Source organism: Macaca fascicularis, chromosome 8 (genome assembly GCF_037993035.2).
Source record: "Macaca fascicularis isolate 582-1 chromosome 8, T2T-MFA8v1.1".
NCBI classification, from domain to species: domain Eukaryota; kingdom Metazoa; phylum Chordata; class Mammalia; order Primates; family Cercopithecidae; genus Macaca; species Macaca fascicularis.
Genome location: NC_088382.1, coordinates 114,423,034 through 114,441,071, shown reverse-complemented (window position 1 = coordinate 114,441,071; position 18,038 = coordinate 114,423,034). Strand labels below are relative to the sequence as shown.

General features: G+C 36.3%; 1 long non-coding RNA gene across 2 annotated transcripts in view; it reads right to left on the bottom strand.

Annotated features, from left to right (window-relative positions):
* The window catches only part of LOC123575251 (uncharacterized), a 263,315-nt gene that overhangs the window by 133,511 nt on the left and 111,766 nt on the right, over positions 1-18,038 (bottom strand). The gene's annotated exons all lie outside the window — the stretch shown is intronic.

Sequence of the window (18,038 nt, the reverse complement as noted above, 5' to 3'; positions counted from 1 at the left end):
TTTATTGAATGCTTATTCTGTGTCTCACACTGGGCTAAATGTTTTACATTCATTTGTTAAAATTACTAATCTTCCACAATATCTCAGTAAATAAATTACTCTTCCAGTGTTGCCACAAAAGAACTGAAGCACATAAGAAACTTGCCTAAGCTCACAATCAAAGGAAGAGCCTGAATTCAATTTCAGATCATTTGCCCACTAGGTTGTAAGGAACATAAATTATTACCTATTCTTTTTATTACCATTTGTCATTAAAATAAAAATGATATGAGTTTGAACAAGATATCCTACTTTCTTTCAGTGGAAGGGCCACTGAAGACCATCTGAAAAGTTTTCTGTAAAAAGAAACAATTGCCCCCATGCCTCAGACAGGCTAGAAAACCAGTTGGAAGGTACTGCTTGGCATTCTAGTTTTGAAAGGCCAAGTTCCACTAAATAAAACCCTCACTTTGTGTATGTGTGTGGAAGTGATTAGTCATTTAATACTGGAAGCTCTACCTGGAACACATTTCTTAATACATTTTTTTCACATGCATGATGTCTTTCCACAATTTATTGCCACATTTTATTAAACTCTTGTTACCTAGCGTGTAATTGGAATCATCACTGATACATGAAACACGAGTATACAAATCTGAAAACGGAGTGGGGGCAGGTCAAAGAAATAACAGCAAAGCTAAATTTTAAAATGGGTGGGGGGGGAGACATAGACTGTAGTTTTATGAATTGCTGCACCCTTTGCCAGCCCAGGGCAATTGCTTCCAGAAAAATCACCCATATAAACTCAATCCTCTGAATAAGAAATGATGGGGGTAAAACAGTAAAAACAGACCAAAAGCTACAAGAGAAAACAGGTAAATTACCACAATAGATGCCTTTACATTTTGACTCTTCAGAAACAGAAATTTTACCAGCATTAAATATAAATTTAACTTCGCCTTCTACTTCATGAGGCTTCTCTGGTTTCTCTCAATGTTTGGACCTTATTTCACAAGCTCTAGCTCATGTATTTTCCTCTGAAATGTAACTGTGTATATCCATGTCAGAATTTTTCTCCCAAATGCTAGTGCAGTGCCTGGCACAGCAGAACACATGAAAAATGTTTTATGAATGAAACAACGGGTAAATAGTAAAGCTAGAAGTGGGAATTCTTAAAAAACTCTATACAAGAAAACATTAAGAAGCTTGTTAGGCTCCTGTGGAATCTTTTCACAAGTAAAATTACATCCTCTTTTTGTGAAATAACTACCTTTCTCAGTTTCAGACTTTTAGAATATTTTTCTGAATTCAGTGACTCTCTTCTTTCATCTCCAGATTACAGCCTTATTTTCACCACAGAGCATTATATCTATTTTCAGGTACATTCAAGGGCCACATTGGAAATTTCACAGTAAAGACATGGCCACCTTTAGACAGAAAACATTATATTTATTTTACTGAGAGACAGGAAAAAAACAGCAAAATATGAAAGAAAGAAAATGAAGAATGTTTCTTACAATTTCTGCCATAATCAGGCATAACCATTCCTGTTTTCTAATTACCATGTTTATTATCATCATTGACACCATAATTATTAATCATTATCCATTGCTTAAACATGGCTAGCTGTGTATGAATTATTACACATTCTTATTACCAATTACCACCTGGGTATCTATGAAGATATGTAATCAAAATGTTTAATCTTATTCACATTTTATAGCATTTTAAAAACATTCTGATTCTAAAAAGAATCAGATTTTTTAGAGAAATATATAAAATGTAGAGATTACAAATAAAATGATTTAAAAGTACCCTTAATTCACAAATGTATTAGTCTGTTCTCATGTTGCTGATAAAGACATACCCAAGACTGGGTATTTATAAAGGAAAGAGGTTTAATTGACTCACAGTTCAGGACGGCTGCGGAGGCCTCAGGAAACTTACAATCATGATGGAAGGGGAAGCAAACACATCCTTCACATGGCAGCAGCAAGGAGAAGAATGGGAGCCAAGCAAAGGGGGAAGCCCCTTATAAAACCATCAGATCTGGTGAGAACTTACTCACTATCACAAGGGTGAAATCGCTTCCATGATTCAATTACTTCCAATCGGGTCCCTCCCATGACACGTGGGGATTATGGGAAGTACAATTCAAGATGAGATCTAGGTAGGGACATGGTCAAACCATATCAATGAATTATCATCATTATTTTATTTTATTTTACAAAAAATTACAATAATGTCATGTACAAGGTAAACAGTGAAGTCCCTTTCTTCCACTGGTCCAAAATACAAATGTCCACACAGTCAAGGAGGACAGTCAGCCAACAAATAACTGCCTGGGTGGGCCCCCGTGCACCAGGAACTGTTCTGGGTGTTTGGGACAGTGCTGAATGTGACAAACGGAGCCTCTCTCCTCAAGAAACGTACATCCTAATGGCTAGAAAAAACTTAAGTAAGAAAATTAAGAAGATAAGTGTTACGAAGAAGGTAGAGTAGGGTAAGGAGGGAAAAGGTAACTTATGGAAGCTCCTATCCTTAGGGCAGTCTGAAGGCCTCCCTGGGAAGATGACACTTGAGGGTAGACTTAGATCTCAGGAAAGAGCATCACTAGCAAAAGGAGCATGCAGGAGCACAGGTCCTAATATGGAAATGAGTTTGGAATGTATGAGGGGCAAAAAGAAGACCATCATTTCTGAAATGTGGCAAATGAGAGACATCATGGAGAACGATAAAGTTAAAAAGTTAGGGAAGAGCCAGATCCAAGAGCATCTTTGGGAGTTTAGATTATATTCTGATTGTAATGGGAAGCCTTCAGAAGGGATTAAAGGATTCAGGAGAACCCCAAAATTTCAGCCTGGCCACTGTATATGTAGATGACGGACTTTAGGAAGACAAGCAATGATGCCAGGGCTGGCCAGGAGCCCATCACAGTTGTCCAGGCAAGAGTTGATGGTGACTCAGACTAAGTTTGGGGCAGTGGAGATGATGGATGGTGAAAGGCAGGAAGTATTAGTGAAAGGATAGAACTTACTGCAAAATTAGACATGGTAGGTGCAGAAAAAGAAAAATCAAAAATTCCCAGGTGACTCCTATTGACAGGAGGCATACATTCATTAGGTGTTCTGCTCACATATGGTCTATCATAATCTGTAACTAGTTTCTAATAGTTTACATGTTGATATTAGTAGCCACCATCTACTATGTATCAGATGCTTTACATAAATTATCTCAATTAATTCTCATTTAGCAACCTTACAAGACAAATATGTGCTATTATTAGCCCCATTTTATAAATAAAGAAATCAAATTAGAGATTATGTGGCTTATTCAAATTCACACAGCTAAGAAGTGGTTGAAGTAGAAAAGAATCAAAGCAAGGCCTATATGCCCCTAAGCCACACCCTGAATCACCATGGGATATATCTGATGAATGTGCCACATTTACAACCAATTCCCCTTGTTACACATTTAGTTTGTCTTCAGATCATCCCTGCTAAAAATAATGCAACTATGAGCATTATTGCGCACATACCTTTTTTTTTTTTTTTTTTTTTTTTTTTTTTTTTTGAGACAGAGTCTTGCTCTGTTGCCCAGGCTAGAGTGCCATGACACAATCTCGGCTTACTGCAACATTCACCTCTTGGGTTCATGAAATTCTCCTACCTCAGCCTCCCAAGTAGCTGGGATTACAGGCATGCACCACCACACCCAGCTAAATTTTTGTATTTTTAGTAGAGCCTGGGTTTCACTATGTTGGCCAGGCTGATCTCAAACTTCTGACCTCAGGTGACCTGCCTGCCTCAGCCTCCCAAAGTGCTGGGATTACAGGCTTCAGCCACTACACCCGGCCTATTGTGCATATACTTTAAACTTTTGTGATTATTTCTTTAAAATAAATTCCTAGAAGTTACATAGGTACAATAACATTATTCAAAATTTTAAGACATTTTACACACATATAAAATTGATTACTTTCCAATTTTACCCATTTAAAGTTTTACTAGCAGTGAATGCAACTCATTTATGCATTATCATTGTTTTCATAATAATTTAAATTTCTGCATTGTATCCTGACTGTTCTCATACACCTAGAAAGAGAACTAGTTCACAGAACTAGAATGTGAACGTGAACAGGCTGACACCAGATAGACCAGGGGTCCCCAACATTTCTGGCATCAGGGGTTGGTTTCGTGGAAGACAGTTTTTCCAGAGATCGGGGATAAGAGATTGGGCAGATAGGCAGAGATGGTTTCGAGATGAAACAGTTCCACTCAGATCTTCAGCATTAGATTCTCACGAGGAACACACAACCTTGATCCCTTGCATGCACAGTTCACAATAGGGTTCGTGCTCCCATAAGAATCTAATGCTGCCACTGATTCTTAGTGGAGCTCTTATGGTAATGCCTGCTCACCTGCCGCTCACCTCCTACCGTGTGGTGCAGTTCCTAACCACTACTGGTCTGCAGCCCAGAGACTGGGGAACTCCGGCTTAATATAAGAGAAGTAATTGAGTTAGAGATTCAAGTTATTTTTCTCAAATTTTAAATCATGTAATCCAACACCACTTTTTGGATACTCAAATTTTTCACAACAGATCTGAACTATCGAAGTGACAAGTTAATAATTATTATTAAATTAACCATTTAATATATGATAGGTACCACAGAAAACACAGGTTGGCAGCAACCCCAAATTAATAACCTCATATTTTCATGGAGTAAATTTATTTTTATGCACATATGTAAAGGCCTATGTTTTGAGTAAGGCTAGCTGCCGTAACAAAACATGCCAAAATATTAATGGATTAACACAAAATAAATGTGTATTTTGATCACATCGAATCCAAAACAGTTTTGCTGATGCCAGGTTATCTCCTGCAAGCAGGGATTCAGGGACCCAGAACGTTCCATACTGAGACTTCACTTCAGCAGGTGCTTGCAAGGTGTCTATGCTGGTCGGTCTCATGCTAGCAGGAGAAGGAACATGGAGGATTCCCCCACCTCCATGAGAATTTTTTATGGGGAGGTGAATTCCACTGACTAGAACTCAAACATGTGGCCACCTCTAACTGCAGGAGAAGACAGGAAATATAGTATCTCCGTATGCCTGGGATGGGAAATGCATGTTTAAAAACCACTGCAGTCCAGGCAACAGTCTATTACAGGGCTTGTTATCTTTTTCACTGATCCATGTGTGTGCACTTGTGCCATTTCTGCACTGATTATCCAGTAGCATAAAGCCTCTTTATTGTTATTCTTTCTCAAAATTATCTTGGTTATTCTGATAAATTTATAATCCCTTTCCCGTAAAAGTCAAGTTGCAATAATAGAAACATAAAAATCTACAAACAATAGAAAAATAATTTAGGCCAAGCGCCGTGGCTCACATCTGTAATCCCAACACTTTGGGAGGCCAAGGCGATCGGATCACTTGAGCCCAGAGTTGGAGATCAGCCTGGGCAACATAGCAAAATCCCATCTATAGAAAAAAAGAAAAAAAAGGAAAAAATTAGCTGGTAGTGGTGGCGCATGCCTCTAGACCCAGCTACTCAGGAGGCTGTGGTGGGGGGATTGCTTGGGCCTCGGAGGTGGAAGTTGCAGTGAGCCGAGATTACAGCACCACTGCACTCCAACCTTGGTGACAGAGTGAGACCCTGTCTCAAAAAAAAAAAAAAAAAAATTTAACCTCATGGGTAACCAAACACTTTATATTTTGTAAACATATCAAATTTTCAAGCATTTAAAATAATAACTAAAGCCAGGACCATGGACTAAAATCTATATTCTTGAACATGCTGGTGATAATGTACATTAGTATAAACTTTATATATGGTAGAGCGAGAGAAGTCTGAAATTTGGAAATATAAAACAAAAGCTGTAAGTGGTCCATAGCCTTTAATAAGTTATTTTTTATTCCTTCCTCTTTAGTAATAAAATCACTTTTAAAAATCTGATCACTTTATATTATTATGACTCTGGAAAAAATCTCAGATTTAATTATGTGTTCTCATTGCTAGTATTTTGTAAATTACTTATTAACTATGATCTTAACGTATAGTCAATAATTATTTAGAAAACTATTTAAAGTATAAGTGGTTGCAAATTCAGAAAAAAATTAATTTTATTTCATTGCATATTAAAGAAAGTGATCTATTTAAATCGTTTTGAGGAATTGAATGAGGCTTTTTAGTGGCCTCATATATGATTATTTTATAAATGTTTCATGAGCCACCTCAAAAACAAGGTAAAACATTCTGCATATTTAGTAGACAAAATTAGATGTAGAGGCCTATATGTAGGTTAATTTTATAAATACTAACTAAATCTTTTGGTAACATTTTCCCAATTCTATGTATTAAATAAGGGTACATTTAAGTCTTCCAATACTGTGTTTCTGACAATTACTTCTTATATTTTGATAACTTTTGTATTTGAGTTATATATTTTAACCAGTGTTATAAACACTGTATCTAAGTCTATATATCTGACTGAAATGTTCATTGGCAGTTCAGTTCATATATAACATTTTAGTGTAGGGCTTTTTTGTGTGCGTTTTGTTTGTTTGTTTTGAGATGGGGTCTTGGCTCTGTTGCCCAGGCTGGAGTGCAGAAATGCAATCATCCTCACTACATCCTCAGCCTCCAGGGCTCAAGCAATCCTCCCTCAGCTTCCTCCCTTAGCTTCCCAAGTAGCTAGAACCACAGGCCCACTACCATGCTCAGCTAATTTTTTTTTGTAATTTTTGTGAACAAGGTCTCACTGTGTTGCCCAGACTGGTCTCCAACTCCTGGACTTGAGCTGTCCTCCCAAAGTGCTGGGATTATAGACATGAGCTACCATGTCTGGCACTTTTTAATTGACTCTCTTATTTTCATTCATTTCTCATTTGGCAGAACATATTTTGAGTAACTCTTTAGTAAAGGACATGTGAAATATATTTGATGGTGTCTAAACCTAATTATGTCCTTCTATTACCTTCACATCTTAACAGCAAAGCAGCTAGATATAAATTTCTGGAGTCAAAAATTTTTCTCTTCAAAATTGTGTAAACATTATGCCATTATGCCAAAGCATTTAATGTTAGACAGCCTAACTTTTCTACTTCTGTAGGTAACTTTTTTCTTGCCTGAAATCTTGCTTATAAGATGCTTTATTGTGATTTTAAATTTTCTACAGGATACAGATACTAATTTCCTCTTTTTAATTTTGCCAGGTACACAGAGATCTTATTCTATAAATGCTCTGAGATATTTCTTTACCCTCTTTTTATTCCACTTATGAGTATTACTTCTGTTCCATTTATTACCAACTCATCTTTAGGAACATAAATTATCTTTAGCCTAAATTTCTATCCTTTGTTATCCATAGCTATATTCTTCTGTTTAATTATCACTACTTATTTGAGTTTCTCCTATCTTCTAAAACAGTCTTAATATATTATTTTCTTTAAAATAATTTTGACTTTATGCATTGTAAATTTCCAATTTCTAGTTAATATACCAGCTATTATTGCATTTTAGTTTCCTTTAAAACTTGCTTTATTACATATATCATCCTCTTTCCAAGATTATATTTTTATATTATTCAAAAATGAAATATATATTATGTAAAATGTACTGTTTATTTTAATAAATTGTTTTCAAATGTTCTTTCTACACAATCTTGAGAATTATTGCCCATCTTTTATTTTGTAGAATTTTTTCCTGGATCCCTTTTCCTTCTGTTTACTTGTCTAAAAATGAGGAGACAGCAATAAGATCTGTTAGCTTTCTATAAACTGAGTTGAAAAGCTTTTCTCAGCTCCCTTCACTTTCTTGCTTTCAGATCTTAAGTCAGAGGAATGCTTTATGTAAATAGCAATGCCAGTTAAACAATTCTGCAAGCTGAAGAGAGTAAGTGCAAAGTTGGAGCTATGGAAATAACCAGTAAAAAGCTAAATGATGAGTCCTAAATGATAAGTAGATGTTACTCAGTGGATCGGAAAAGGTGGGGTTGATGAGAGATTAAGGGGAATTTCCAATACCTGCAGCATGGAGGAGAGAAAAAGCGTAACACATTAGGGAAATGCAAACTAATGGTCCATAGGTTCCAGATCATTCCAATCATTCCTTGCTTTGCTCATAAATTTGCCCTGTGCTATAAACAAGCATTTTCAAATATATGTCCCACTCCAAACTAGTCCTGCAAGACACTTGATGAAAAAGAAATGGATCTCATCATCAAGTAAATTTGGAAAACTTTGCATATTATATTCCTCCCCCTTTTGGAGATTCATTGGGGATATCAACATTAAGGATCTTGAGAAGACCTATTGTAAACAAAACTGCTTAATCTTAACTTACAATTTCCCACATCTTCTCTTTAATATCTACTAATATTCTATGGCAGTTATTGGAAAAGACTTTGGGAATTGCTGCTGTCATCCACGGAGAGTTATTGAATGGTTTTTAACACAGAAGAGACAGGATCAGATTTGCATTTGCAAAGATTACACTGAATGCTGTAAGAATAAATTAGTGGGTACAAAACTAGAGGAAGAAAGGTAAAGTATCAGTTGTTTTAATAAGCCAAAGCAGAAACATAACTATGGAAATAGAGAAATCTGTGGATGTCCTTTAGTGTCACTATAGACGTTTAGAGAGGAAAAAAACAAAACCTGTCTTTTGGAGTTTACAGGGAACGAGAAAAAATGCCAGCAGCTCTGGATGCTTTTTCACTGTCTATGCCCAGATATTACATAAAGCCCATTTCCAGAAGAACTGTGACCAGAACTTCAACCTTCAATTTTGTCTCTTCAAATTTCTTACAGCACAGAATCTCAGCACACTTCTAGTTGTTTTTCACTCCTTAAATTGGATAAAGGACAATTTTGTCCTTTGTGTTTCCTTTGCCATTTTCAACTACATTTATTCCTGAATTGTTCTATCCATTTTTCTTTAAAAGAGTTATCTTATTTTTGTTAAGAGTTCACTGTTTTCTTTAGAGGCAGAGCACAGTGTTGTAGCTAAATAGCCCAGGTCACAGAGATTACTAGATCCATTTTATTTTTCTAGTCAGCTCTGCCAAACCTTTTCAATATTACTCTGGCTCCAGTTGATTTATTTTTACTCTTCATACTAAAAATTGGAAAGTTTTTTACATAAAATTGTTCTTCTTACCACTCCCCTCCAACCATGCATTCATGAAAATAATCAATATATTCTTTAAAAAGGGAGGTTACAGAGAACTATTGGAGCATTTCTGCCATAGTAATTCCATTTTGTTATTTTTCTATAAACTCAAATTCCTTATTGCCATTACTTTTAACACAATAGTAAATAAATTTCTTAACACTGAATACTATGAACTAATAGGATTTGAGTAATTTAATCTAAGACCATCCTATCATTATAACATGCTGATATTAGGAAATATGTAGATTGTCCTGAATACCCTTACCAGAATTTTGAGTAGTGGCTATACTAGAAGATCCATTTTTTAAAATACATTTTAATTTCTTTTATTCTGACCTACCTCTGCAGGAAAAATATACATATATATGAGCTAATCTAACCTCCCAGAGAACATAATACATTGTGAAATCTATTATAATCAATCACTGAAACTCCAATGGACTTCCCTATTATAGGACAGTCCTAACTGATCTTGTTGAAGAGAATTTAAATCATCCCCCATCACTGCAACATCAACATGAACATTTATTAATCACCCAGTCTTTTCAAAATTGTTTTGTAAGCCCTTTGGATAAGCGTTTGGTTCAACATTTAAAAACCATGAGACTTTGATGAGCTTTTCTTTCCTGGTTGTATATTTTCTCATATATTAAATGGAGATAATTCTATCACCTACCTCTTATAACCTGTGCTGGGGGTAGAAGTTACTTTTCAATTGGGCTGTCAGGGAAATGCCCTCTTTGAAAAGACAGCATTTGGGCAAAGAACTTGAAGGAAATGAGAACATAAGACGAGCAACTATCTGGAGGAGAGGCACTAAAGGCGGAGGGAACAAAAGTGCAAAGGCACTTAAGTGGGAGAATACTTGGCTGCTTTAAGGAACAGCAGGAAAGCCAGTCTGACAGACACAGAGTTAGTGCAAGAGAGCACAGAACTGGTTGAGATCCTAGAAGTAAAGGGGCCAGATTGTATAGGGCCTTGTAGGCAGCTAAGGAATTCTACTCTGAATGAGATGGGAAGCTGATCAAACATTTTGATCAGAAGAATGATCACTGTTCTCTCAGAAAAACAGAAACAACTCCAGGTATTTCAGACAAGAAGGGATTTATATAGGGGAATTCATGTTTATAAAATCATTAGCAGGGTTACAGTAATGAAGATCAGAGAAAGCTACTGCCAACTAGTTCTTATGTTGATTACTAAATTTCAGAGGGTCAGAAAGTGATAGAAATTTCAGAAACAGCTGCAAAACTACCAACATAGAGGCAGGTAATTCAGAGAAAAATTTCTTAGGCTCCTACAAAATCTCATGCCTACCAAAATTTATACAGCCTCTGTTTTGCTAGAGGAACAATAATATGACGTCTGCACCATATTCTTCTGTTTCTTCAATTCCACTTTCCAAATCTCTAGTAATTTTCTCCAATTGTTGTCATTTAACCTAGAATTCTAGTGGCAGGAATTCAGGGTAATATAGTTTTTAGACCTCCAACTTCTAGGCTACAAAAAGGGGATATAAAAAGAATGGAAAGAAGCTCACGTGCCAATACACAATTCAGTACAAGTAACATATTCAGGCTTCTGTTTTAAAGGCATCATGAAGGAAGGCTTCAGTGTTGGAACAGTCTGCAGGAATGCAAAAGTGGAAGCAGAGAGGTTCATTAGAATATTGTTAAATAATCCACACCAGAGAAAATAGAGACTTGGATCAGGGTATTAATAGTAATAGTAGAGGGCATTTAATGGTGATATTTTGGTGATTAAAGGTATAAATGGCAGGACTTTCTGATATATTGGATGTAGGGTAGTCAGCAAATGAGAAATCAAGGATAAATCCAACATTTCTGACAAGATCTAGGAAGATAGTGTTTCCATTTATTTACATGGGAAAATCACAAGATGAACAGATTGGAAGAATGGAGGGGATCAGAAGCTGGATTTAGACCAGCAATTCCTGAACTTTAATTTGTATCAGAATTACTCCAAGGCCTTGTTAAAATACAAATTGCAGTGCCTTCAACTCAAGAGTTTCTAATTTAGGAGTCTTGGATAGGGACTGAGACTTTGCTTTTCTAGAAAGTTCCCAGATGATCCTGATGCTGGTGGGCCAGGGAACACACTTTGAGAAACACTGTTTTAAGAAACTGATAAACAACAGAACTTCCTATAAACTTTTTTAAAAGTGTGTAGAAGAAATCTACAAAAACTTTCTTGCATTTAATAAAATGGAAATATAACAATTGTGGTGGTGTCTTTGAATATCTGAAAGATATCAGTACCAATTGGTTTACCAATCTTCTAAATTTGAGCTTTCATGCCTCAAATACTTTATAGATTAATAAATGATTCTACTATTGTTTACGTTGAGAAAGAAGACTTGAAGCCAAGAAGACTTATAGGCCCAGCTACTTGGGAAGCTGAGGTGGGAGGAATGCTTGAGCCCCAGAGTTCAAGTCCAGCCTGGGCACCGCAGCAAGGCCCTGTGTCTAAAAAAAATTTTTTTAAGAAAGAGAAGAATTAAATATTTATGTTTGTATTGTTTCAGAATTTTTATATTTTCTCTTCCAGCAAGAGTAAAGGTTAAAAGATTTGAAAAAAGATTCCACGTTTTCAAAAAAAATAGCACCTGGAATAGCTACATATTTTGAATTTTATATAACTGAATCCACATAAAAATTATTTTGGAGGGTGTTAACATTTCTCCTTTAGAGATGAGGAAACTGATTTTCAAAGAGGTTAAATAATGAGTCTGAGTCCATACAACTGGTAAGCCTTAGACCCTGAATTCACAAATGGGTAAGGTGATTTTAAAGTAATGGGTCCTTTCCATTGTTTCCCAAACTCACCTGTTATCAAAAAGTTCATGGAAAATGCATACAATGAAAAACTATGAATGGACTTCAAAATGTTTTTGCACCAAAATAAACTCGTACTAATTTATAACAGGTCTAAATAAGATCAAGTTTGAAGCACTCAGAAGAAAATGACGTTAAAAAAAAAAAAAGCCATGTCAGAGTAAAATGAATTCTGACAAGTAAAATTGAAGCAAGAACAAATTTAGGGTAGATCTGGGGTGAAAGAACGGTAAAATGCTTTTTGAGAAGTTTATGGGAACAATGTCCCAAAGAAGTCAGCAGTTCACAAATGGATAACTTATTTTAATAAGGGACAAGATGATGTTGAAGATGAAGCCTGTAGCAGCAGACCTTCCATATCAATTCATATGGAAAAAATTTCTCTCATTCATGCCTTAATTGAAAAGGACTGACAATGGACAGCATAAACAATAGCCAACACCATAGCCATCTCAATTGGTTTAGCTTACACAATTCTGACTGAAAAATTAAAGTTGAGCAAACTTTCCACTTGATTACAGATGCCCAGAACCCTTCTTTGGAAATTCTGGTTCTTTGGATTTAAGGTGTGCTTAGGATTTTTACACAAAACCATTGCACCCACATCAGCTACTGACAAGAACCAAGCTGTCAACGAAAATTTTAAACAAGTGGGATCAAGATCCTGAAGCTTTCCTTCAAAGAATTGTAACAAGAGATGAAATATGATTTTAACAGTACAATTCTGAAGACAAAGTACAATCAAAGCAATGGCTACCAAAAGATGGAAGTGGTCCAGTAAAAGCAATAGCAGACCAATCAAGAGCAAACGCCATGGCAACCAGTTTTCTGGGATTCTCAAGGCATTTTACTCATTGACTTTCTGGAGGGCCAAATAATGATAACATCTACCTACTATAAAAGCATTTTGAGAGTTAGCCAAAGCCTTAGCAAAAAAAAAAAAAAAACATTTTTTTAAAAACCTGGAAGAACTTCACCAGAAAGACCTTATCCACCACAACAAAGTTTCTACTCATTCCTTTCATTAAACAACGGCGATTTTGCAGGAGTTTCAATAGAGAGCCATTAGGCATCCACCTTACAGTTTTGATTGGGCTTTTTCTGACTTCTTTTTGTTCTCTAATCTTAAAAAGTCTGTAACATACACCCATTTGTCTTTAGTTGATCATATACAAATGACTGCATTGACACAGTTAAATTCCATGCACCCTCAGTTTTTTAGGGATGGACTAAATGGCAGATCTCATTGCTTACAAAAGTGTCTTGACCTTGATGGAGTTTATGTTGAGAAATAAGGTTTATGTTTTTCATTTTTATCTTTTAATTCTCCATGAATTTTTGAAGTTCCCTAATACAATCTTCTGGAGTACTTATTAAACATTCAGCATTATAAACATATCCTAAACCTAAAGAACCACAATTTCTAAAGAAAGGTCCTGAGGATCTGTAATGTTTAGCCTTGGCACAGGCAAGTTTGAAAAACACTACAGCACACCCTGCCCAGAATGCCTAGTATAACTGAGTTTAGACATGCAGGAGGGAAAATGTAGACACTTTCAAGTGTTATCTCATTCATAGGATATTAATTTTTAAAGATAATAAGATGTATTTATATTTATTTATAGTTCTATAATAGTTATTTTCTCCACAAGTTTTGGAGTAATGCTAGGCATTTCTATATTTAAAATATCTTCCCCAGTTTTCTTTAAAATACTTTTATTACATTGCTCAGGAAACATAAATGTTAGGATACCAGAATAGGATCAATCATAAATCCTACAGATGTATTTGATTTAAAAGAGGAATATATTTGCTGTGAACAACAGAAAAAAATCAATGGAAGTATTCATATCTTTCATACAGCTCATGGGATTTCTGGATAAACACTAAGCAAATATTGTACCAAATTATAACATAATAGGACAAAGTTATTCAAAGAAATTCTTGGTCTACAAAGAAAAGTAAATTCCCCAATTCTAAATGTACTCATTTCTTCTCTGTTAAAGAGAATCATGTTCAGACTGAAAGGAATACAATTAATACCAGTAAGCCAAAGAGGGGTGAAAAAAATCATAAAATGTTGTCTTCATATTCTAAATAAATTAGAGTCACTTGTTTCAACCAAAATACATTCCAGAGAGGGGAAGGGAAACATGTACTGGTGGTGATGGATTGGATTTTTCTGAGCTTCCTCAAAACAGCTAGTTTGAATTATCTTTCTGAAAGGTCGCATATCTCTGTCTCTCGTGGGATTGGTCATTGGAGCCTTATTTAATTCACTTGGTGGGGTTATGTTTTCCTTGATGGTCAGGTTTTCCTTAATGGTCTTGATGCCTGTGGATCTTTGTCAGTGTCTGGGCATGGAAGAGTTAAGTATTTATTGTCTTCAATGTCTGGGCTTGTTTATAACCATCCTTCTGGGGAAGGTTTTCCAGATATTTGAGGAAACCCATCATTCTTGGGAATGTTTTCCAGGTATTCCAGGACTTGAGTGTTATGATCTATGACTTTAGTAACTGCAACAATTTCTGCTTTAGGGGGCACCCCAATCCCAGTAACACTTTGACTCCTGCAGATTCATAGAGGCACTATGTTAGTAGTCTTGAGTAAGATCCAGAAGAATTTCCTGGATTACCAGGCAGAAACTATTGTTTCCTTAATATGATGTTAAAATCAGATACTGTGATTGCGTTCATTTGATTTTTGATTCTTATGAAGGTGCAGATATTCAATTTGGTGTTTCTGTTAGGGGAACAATCACTGGAGACTTCTATTCAGCCATCTTGCTTCACCTCCCTCTATTGATCTCATCTTTATGTCCATGTATACTGAATGTTTAGTTCCCACTTTGAAATGAGAACATGCACTATTTGGTTTTCTGTTCCTGCATCAATTCACTTAGCATAATGGCCTCCAGCTGCATCCATATGTCTGCAAAGGACATGATTTTTTTCTTTTATGACTGCATAATATTCCATGGTGTATATGTACCACATTTTCTTTATCCAATCTACCACTGATGAGCATCTAGGTTGATTTCATGTCTTTGCTATTGTAAATAGTGCTGTAAAGAACATACGAGTGCCTATGGCTTTTTGGTAGAACAATTTATTTTCCTTTAGATATATTCTCAGTAATGGGATTGCTGGATTAAATTGCAGTTTTAAGTTTTTTGAGAATCATCTCCAAATTGCTTTCCACAGTGGCTTAATTCACATTCCCACAAACAGTATATAAGCATTCCATTTTATCCTCAACCTCACTAACATCTGTTACTTTTTGACTTTTTTGAGACAGAGTCTTGCTTTGTCACCCAGGCTGCAGTACAACAGTGTGATCTCAACTCACTGCAACCTCTACCCCCTAGATTCAAGCGATTCTCCTGTCCCAGCCTCCTGAGTAGCTGGGATTACAGGCATGCCCCACCACGCTGGGCTAATTTTTGTATTTTTAGTCAAGACAGGGTTTCACCATGTTGGCCAGGCTGGTCTTGAACTCCTGACCTCAGGTGATCCCCCCATCTCATCCTCCCAAAGTGCTAGGATTATAGGCATGAGCCACTGAGCCTGGCCCACTTTTTGACTTTTTAATAATAGCCATTCTGACTGGTGTGAGATGGTATTTCATTGTGGTTTTTATCTGCATTTCTCTAATGATTAGCGATGTTGGGCATTTTTTCATATGTTTGTTGGCCACATGTATGTCTTCTTTTGAAAAGTGTCTGTTCACATCATTTGCCCACTTTTTAATAGGGTTGTTTCTTACTTGTTGAATTGTTTAACTTCTCTATAGATTCTGAATATTAGGCATCTCTCAGATGCAAAGTTTATGAAGGTCTTCTTTTGGATCTGAAAGGGTTTCTTCAAGAAAACAGAACCAGTGTGAGTGATAAGAAATAATGGACTCATAATAGGGACTAGACCTTATGTACTTGTGGGAACTATTGAAGAAGTCTGGTCCTGAACTCACTGTAGGTCAGTGAAGCAGAAAAATCAAAAGAAAAGCTCCAAGTAAAGAAGGGTATAGTTGGAAAAACCAGAACCTGCATCTGTGGGTTGCACCCTGCAACCTCAGTGACATAGGTGATCTGCAAAACAAGTTGGTACTCTATATCTTGGAGGTGCCCCTGAGCCTGGCCCAAAGGTAGGTGACATCGAAAGGGAATATCAGTGGGTAGTAGAGGATTGTGGGCCGAGTAACTGTGTCATGTTCATTCGCAGTGAGTCTGCAGATCAGGGGCAATGTGCATGAGCTGAGGTAGCACCCAACACCCTCTCTGATCTTCAGAGCATATAAGCTACTGCTTCAGTCAGCCTTCCATATCTCACACAATTTCCCCAAACAGCAACTATACAGTTAATCAAATTTTGGGAAATGCAGCTCCAGCTTAGCTCATTTGCCACTGTACAAAGTCATTAAAGCCCAACCCTTGTTAACTTGGCACTCATACATACTTCTTTTAACCTTATTTAACTTCTAAATTAATAGCAAATGCATGCTTCCACCTAACATGATACAGCTATCCCTCATACGACTGAAACATGCAAACTCTCTCACCAAAAAATGATACAAAAATGTATTTTTATCGGTCCTTGGGTGACATTCTTTCTTCTTTTTGCTGAATGTCCCATTTAAGTATCCTGTAGATTAAATGCTGAGATATAAGGTTAACTATTTCTTTTAATACAATTTATGGTAAATGGTAAGGGGATGGGAGAGGGGGAAAAGAATTGATTAATAAGTACCCTAATATATTCATTTCGATGTAAGAAAATACTACTCAAAACTATACATGCTTCCCAAACACACTCAAAACTACTATAAATGGATGCTGTTTACATTGTAAGTTGTAATATCTATTTGAATTACAACTATTTGTTTATGACTCTATTTCCTCCACTAGATTATGAGCTTCTTCATGGGAGAAAATGTATATTGTCCATTGCTGTATCCATAGCAACAAGCGCAGTGTTTGACATGTACTCAACATATATCTGATGAACCCTGAATGTCTGTAATTTTATCATTAATTAGGTGTAACATCCTTACAGTATTTATCAATGAACAGAACACTGCTGGCAGAGAGCTTTTAGGTATTTGACTATCTGAATAAGAAAGTCCAGGGTCAAAGAAATTTGAGGACAAAAGCATTTAGTTGTTCAAGTTCTATGAGTTGAGGAGCCTTATGTATCCAATCAGCAAGAAAGCATGTATTTCCATATATAATGGAGCACAGAGGGGTGGGGAAACAGTAGAAATCAGAATACTCCAGTTCCAGTCTCAGATCTCAATTTAATTCATTAAGTAACCTTGGAAAACTTAACCTAAACTCTCTGGGCTTCAGTTTCCTCTATATAAATGAGGAAATGAGCCCAAGCATTTCTTAGATCTTTTCCAACTATAATTCCATTGTATCTATTACAGTTAGAGCCCTCCTTCAAATTAGGCCAAAATACTAGAGCCCTGATCACCAGAAGTCACTGAACCTTACTTGGGTTAGAGTGAATGCTTTGGTTAGATTACCAGATTCTCTGTCAGTTTAGAAAAAGATATAGATGGCTTCAAATACTAGTGTAAAATACAACGACTGAATTGTAGCTACATAAATCCCAGTGTATCCTATCCCTAGACAGGATAAACAAAGTTTCACATATAACAACTGTGGAAGCTGTAAGAGCTATGCTTGTGACAAGCAGACCCTAAATGGCCAGGGAGTATCTCAAAGCTCTAAAGAGGAACGTAGATCCTTGTGAGTGCAGCATGACCTCTAGATTTCCTGGAAACATATGCAAATAGGCAACAAAAAGAACAGGATGGAGACAACACAATACCAGCCACTAAGTGATGCCAAAAGATAGAGCCAGGAAGAGCCACCAACATGAAGTCCCTATTATGTATCAGATTGTGTTCTGACCTCTACGAGGATCACATCCCTTAATCCTCCCAGCAACCCAACTAAACCAGAATTGCAATCCCCTTTAAGAATTAATAAAAGTGAAATAACTTGCTCAGTGTTATGACAAT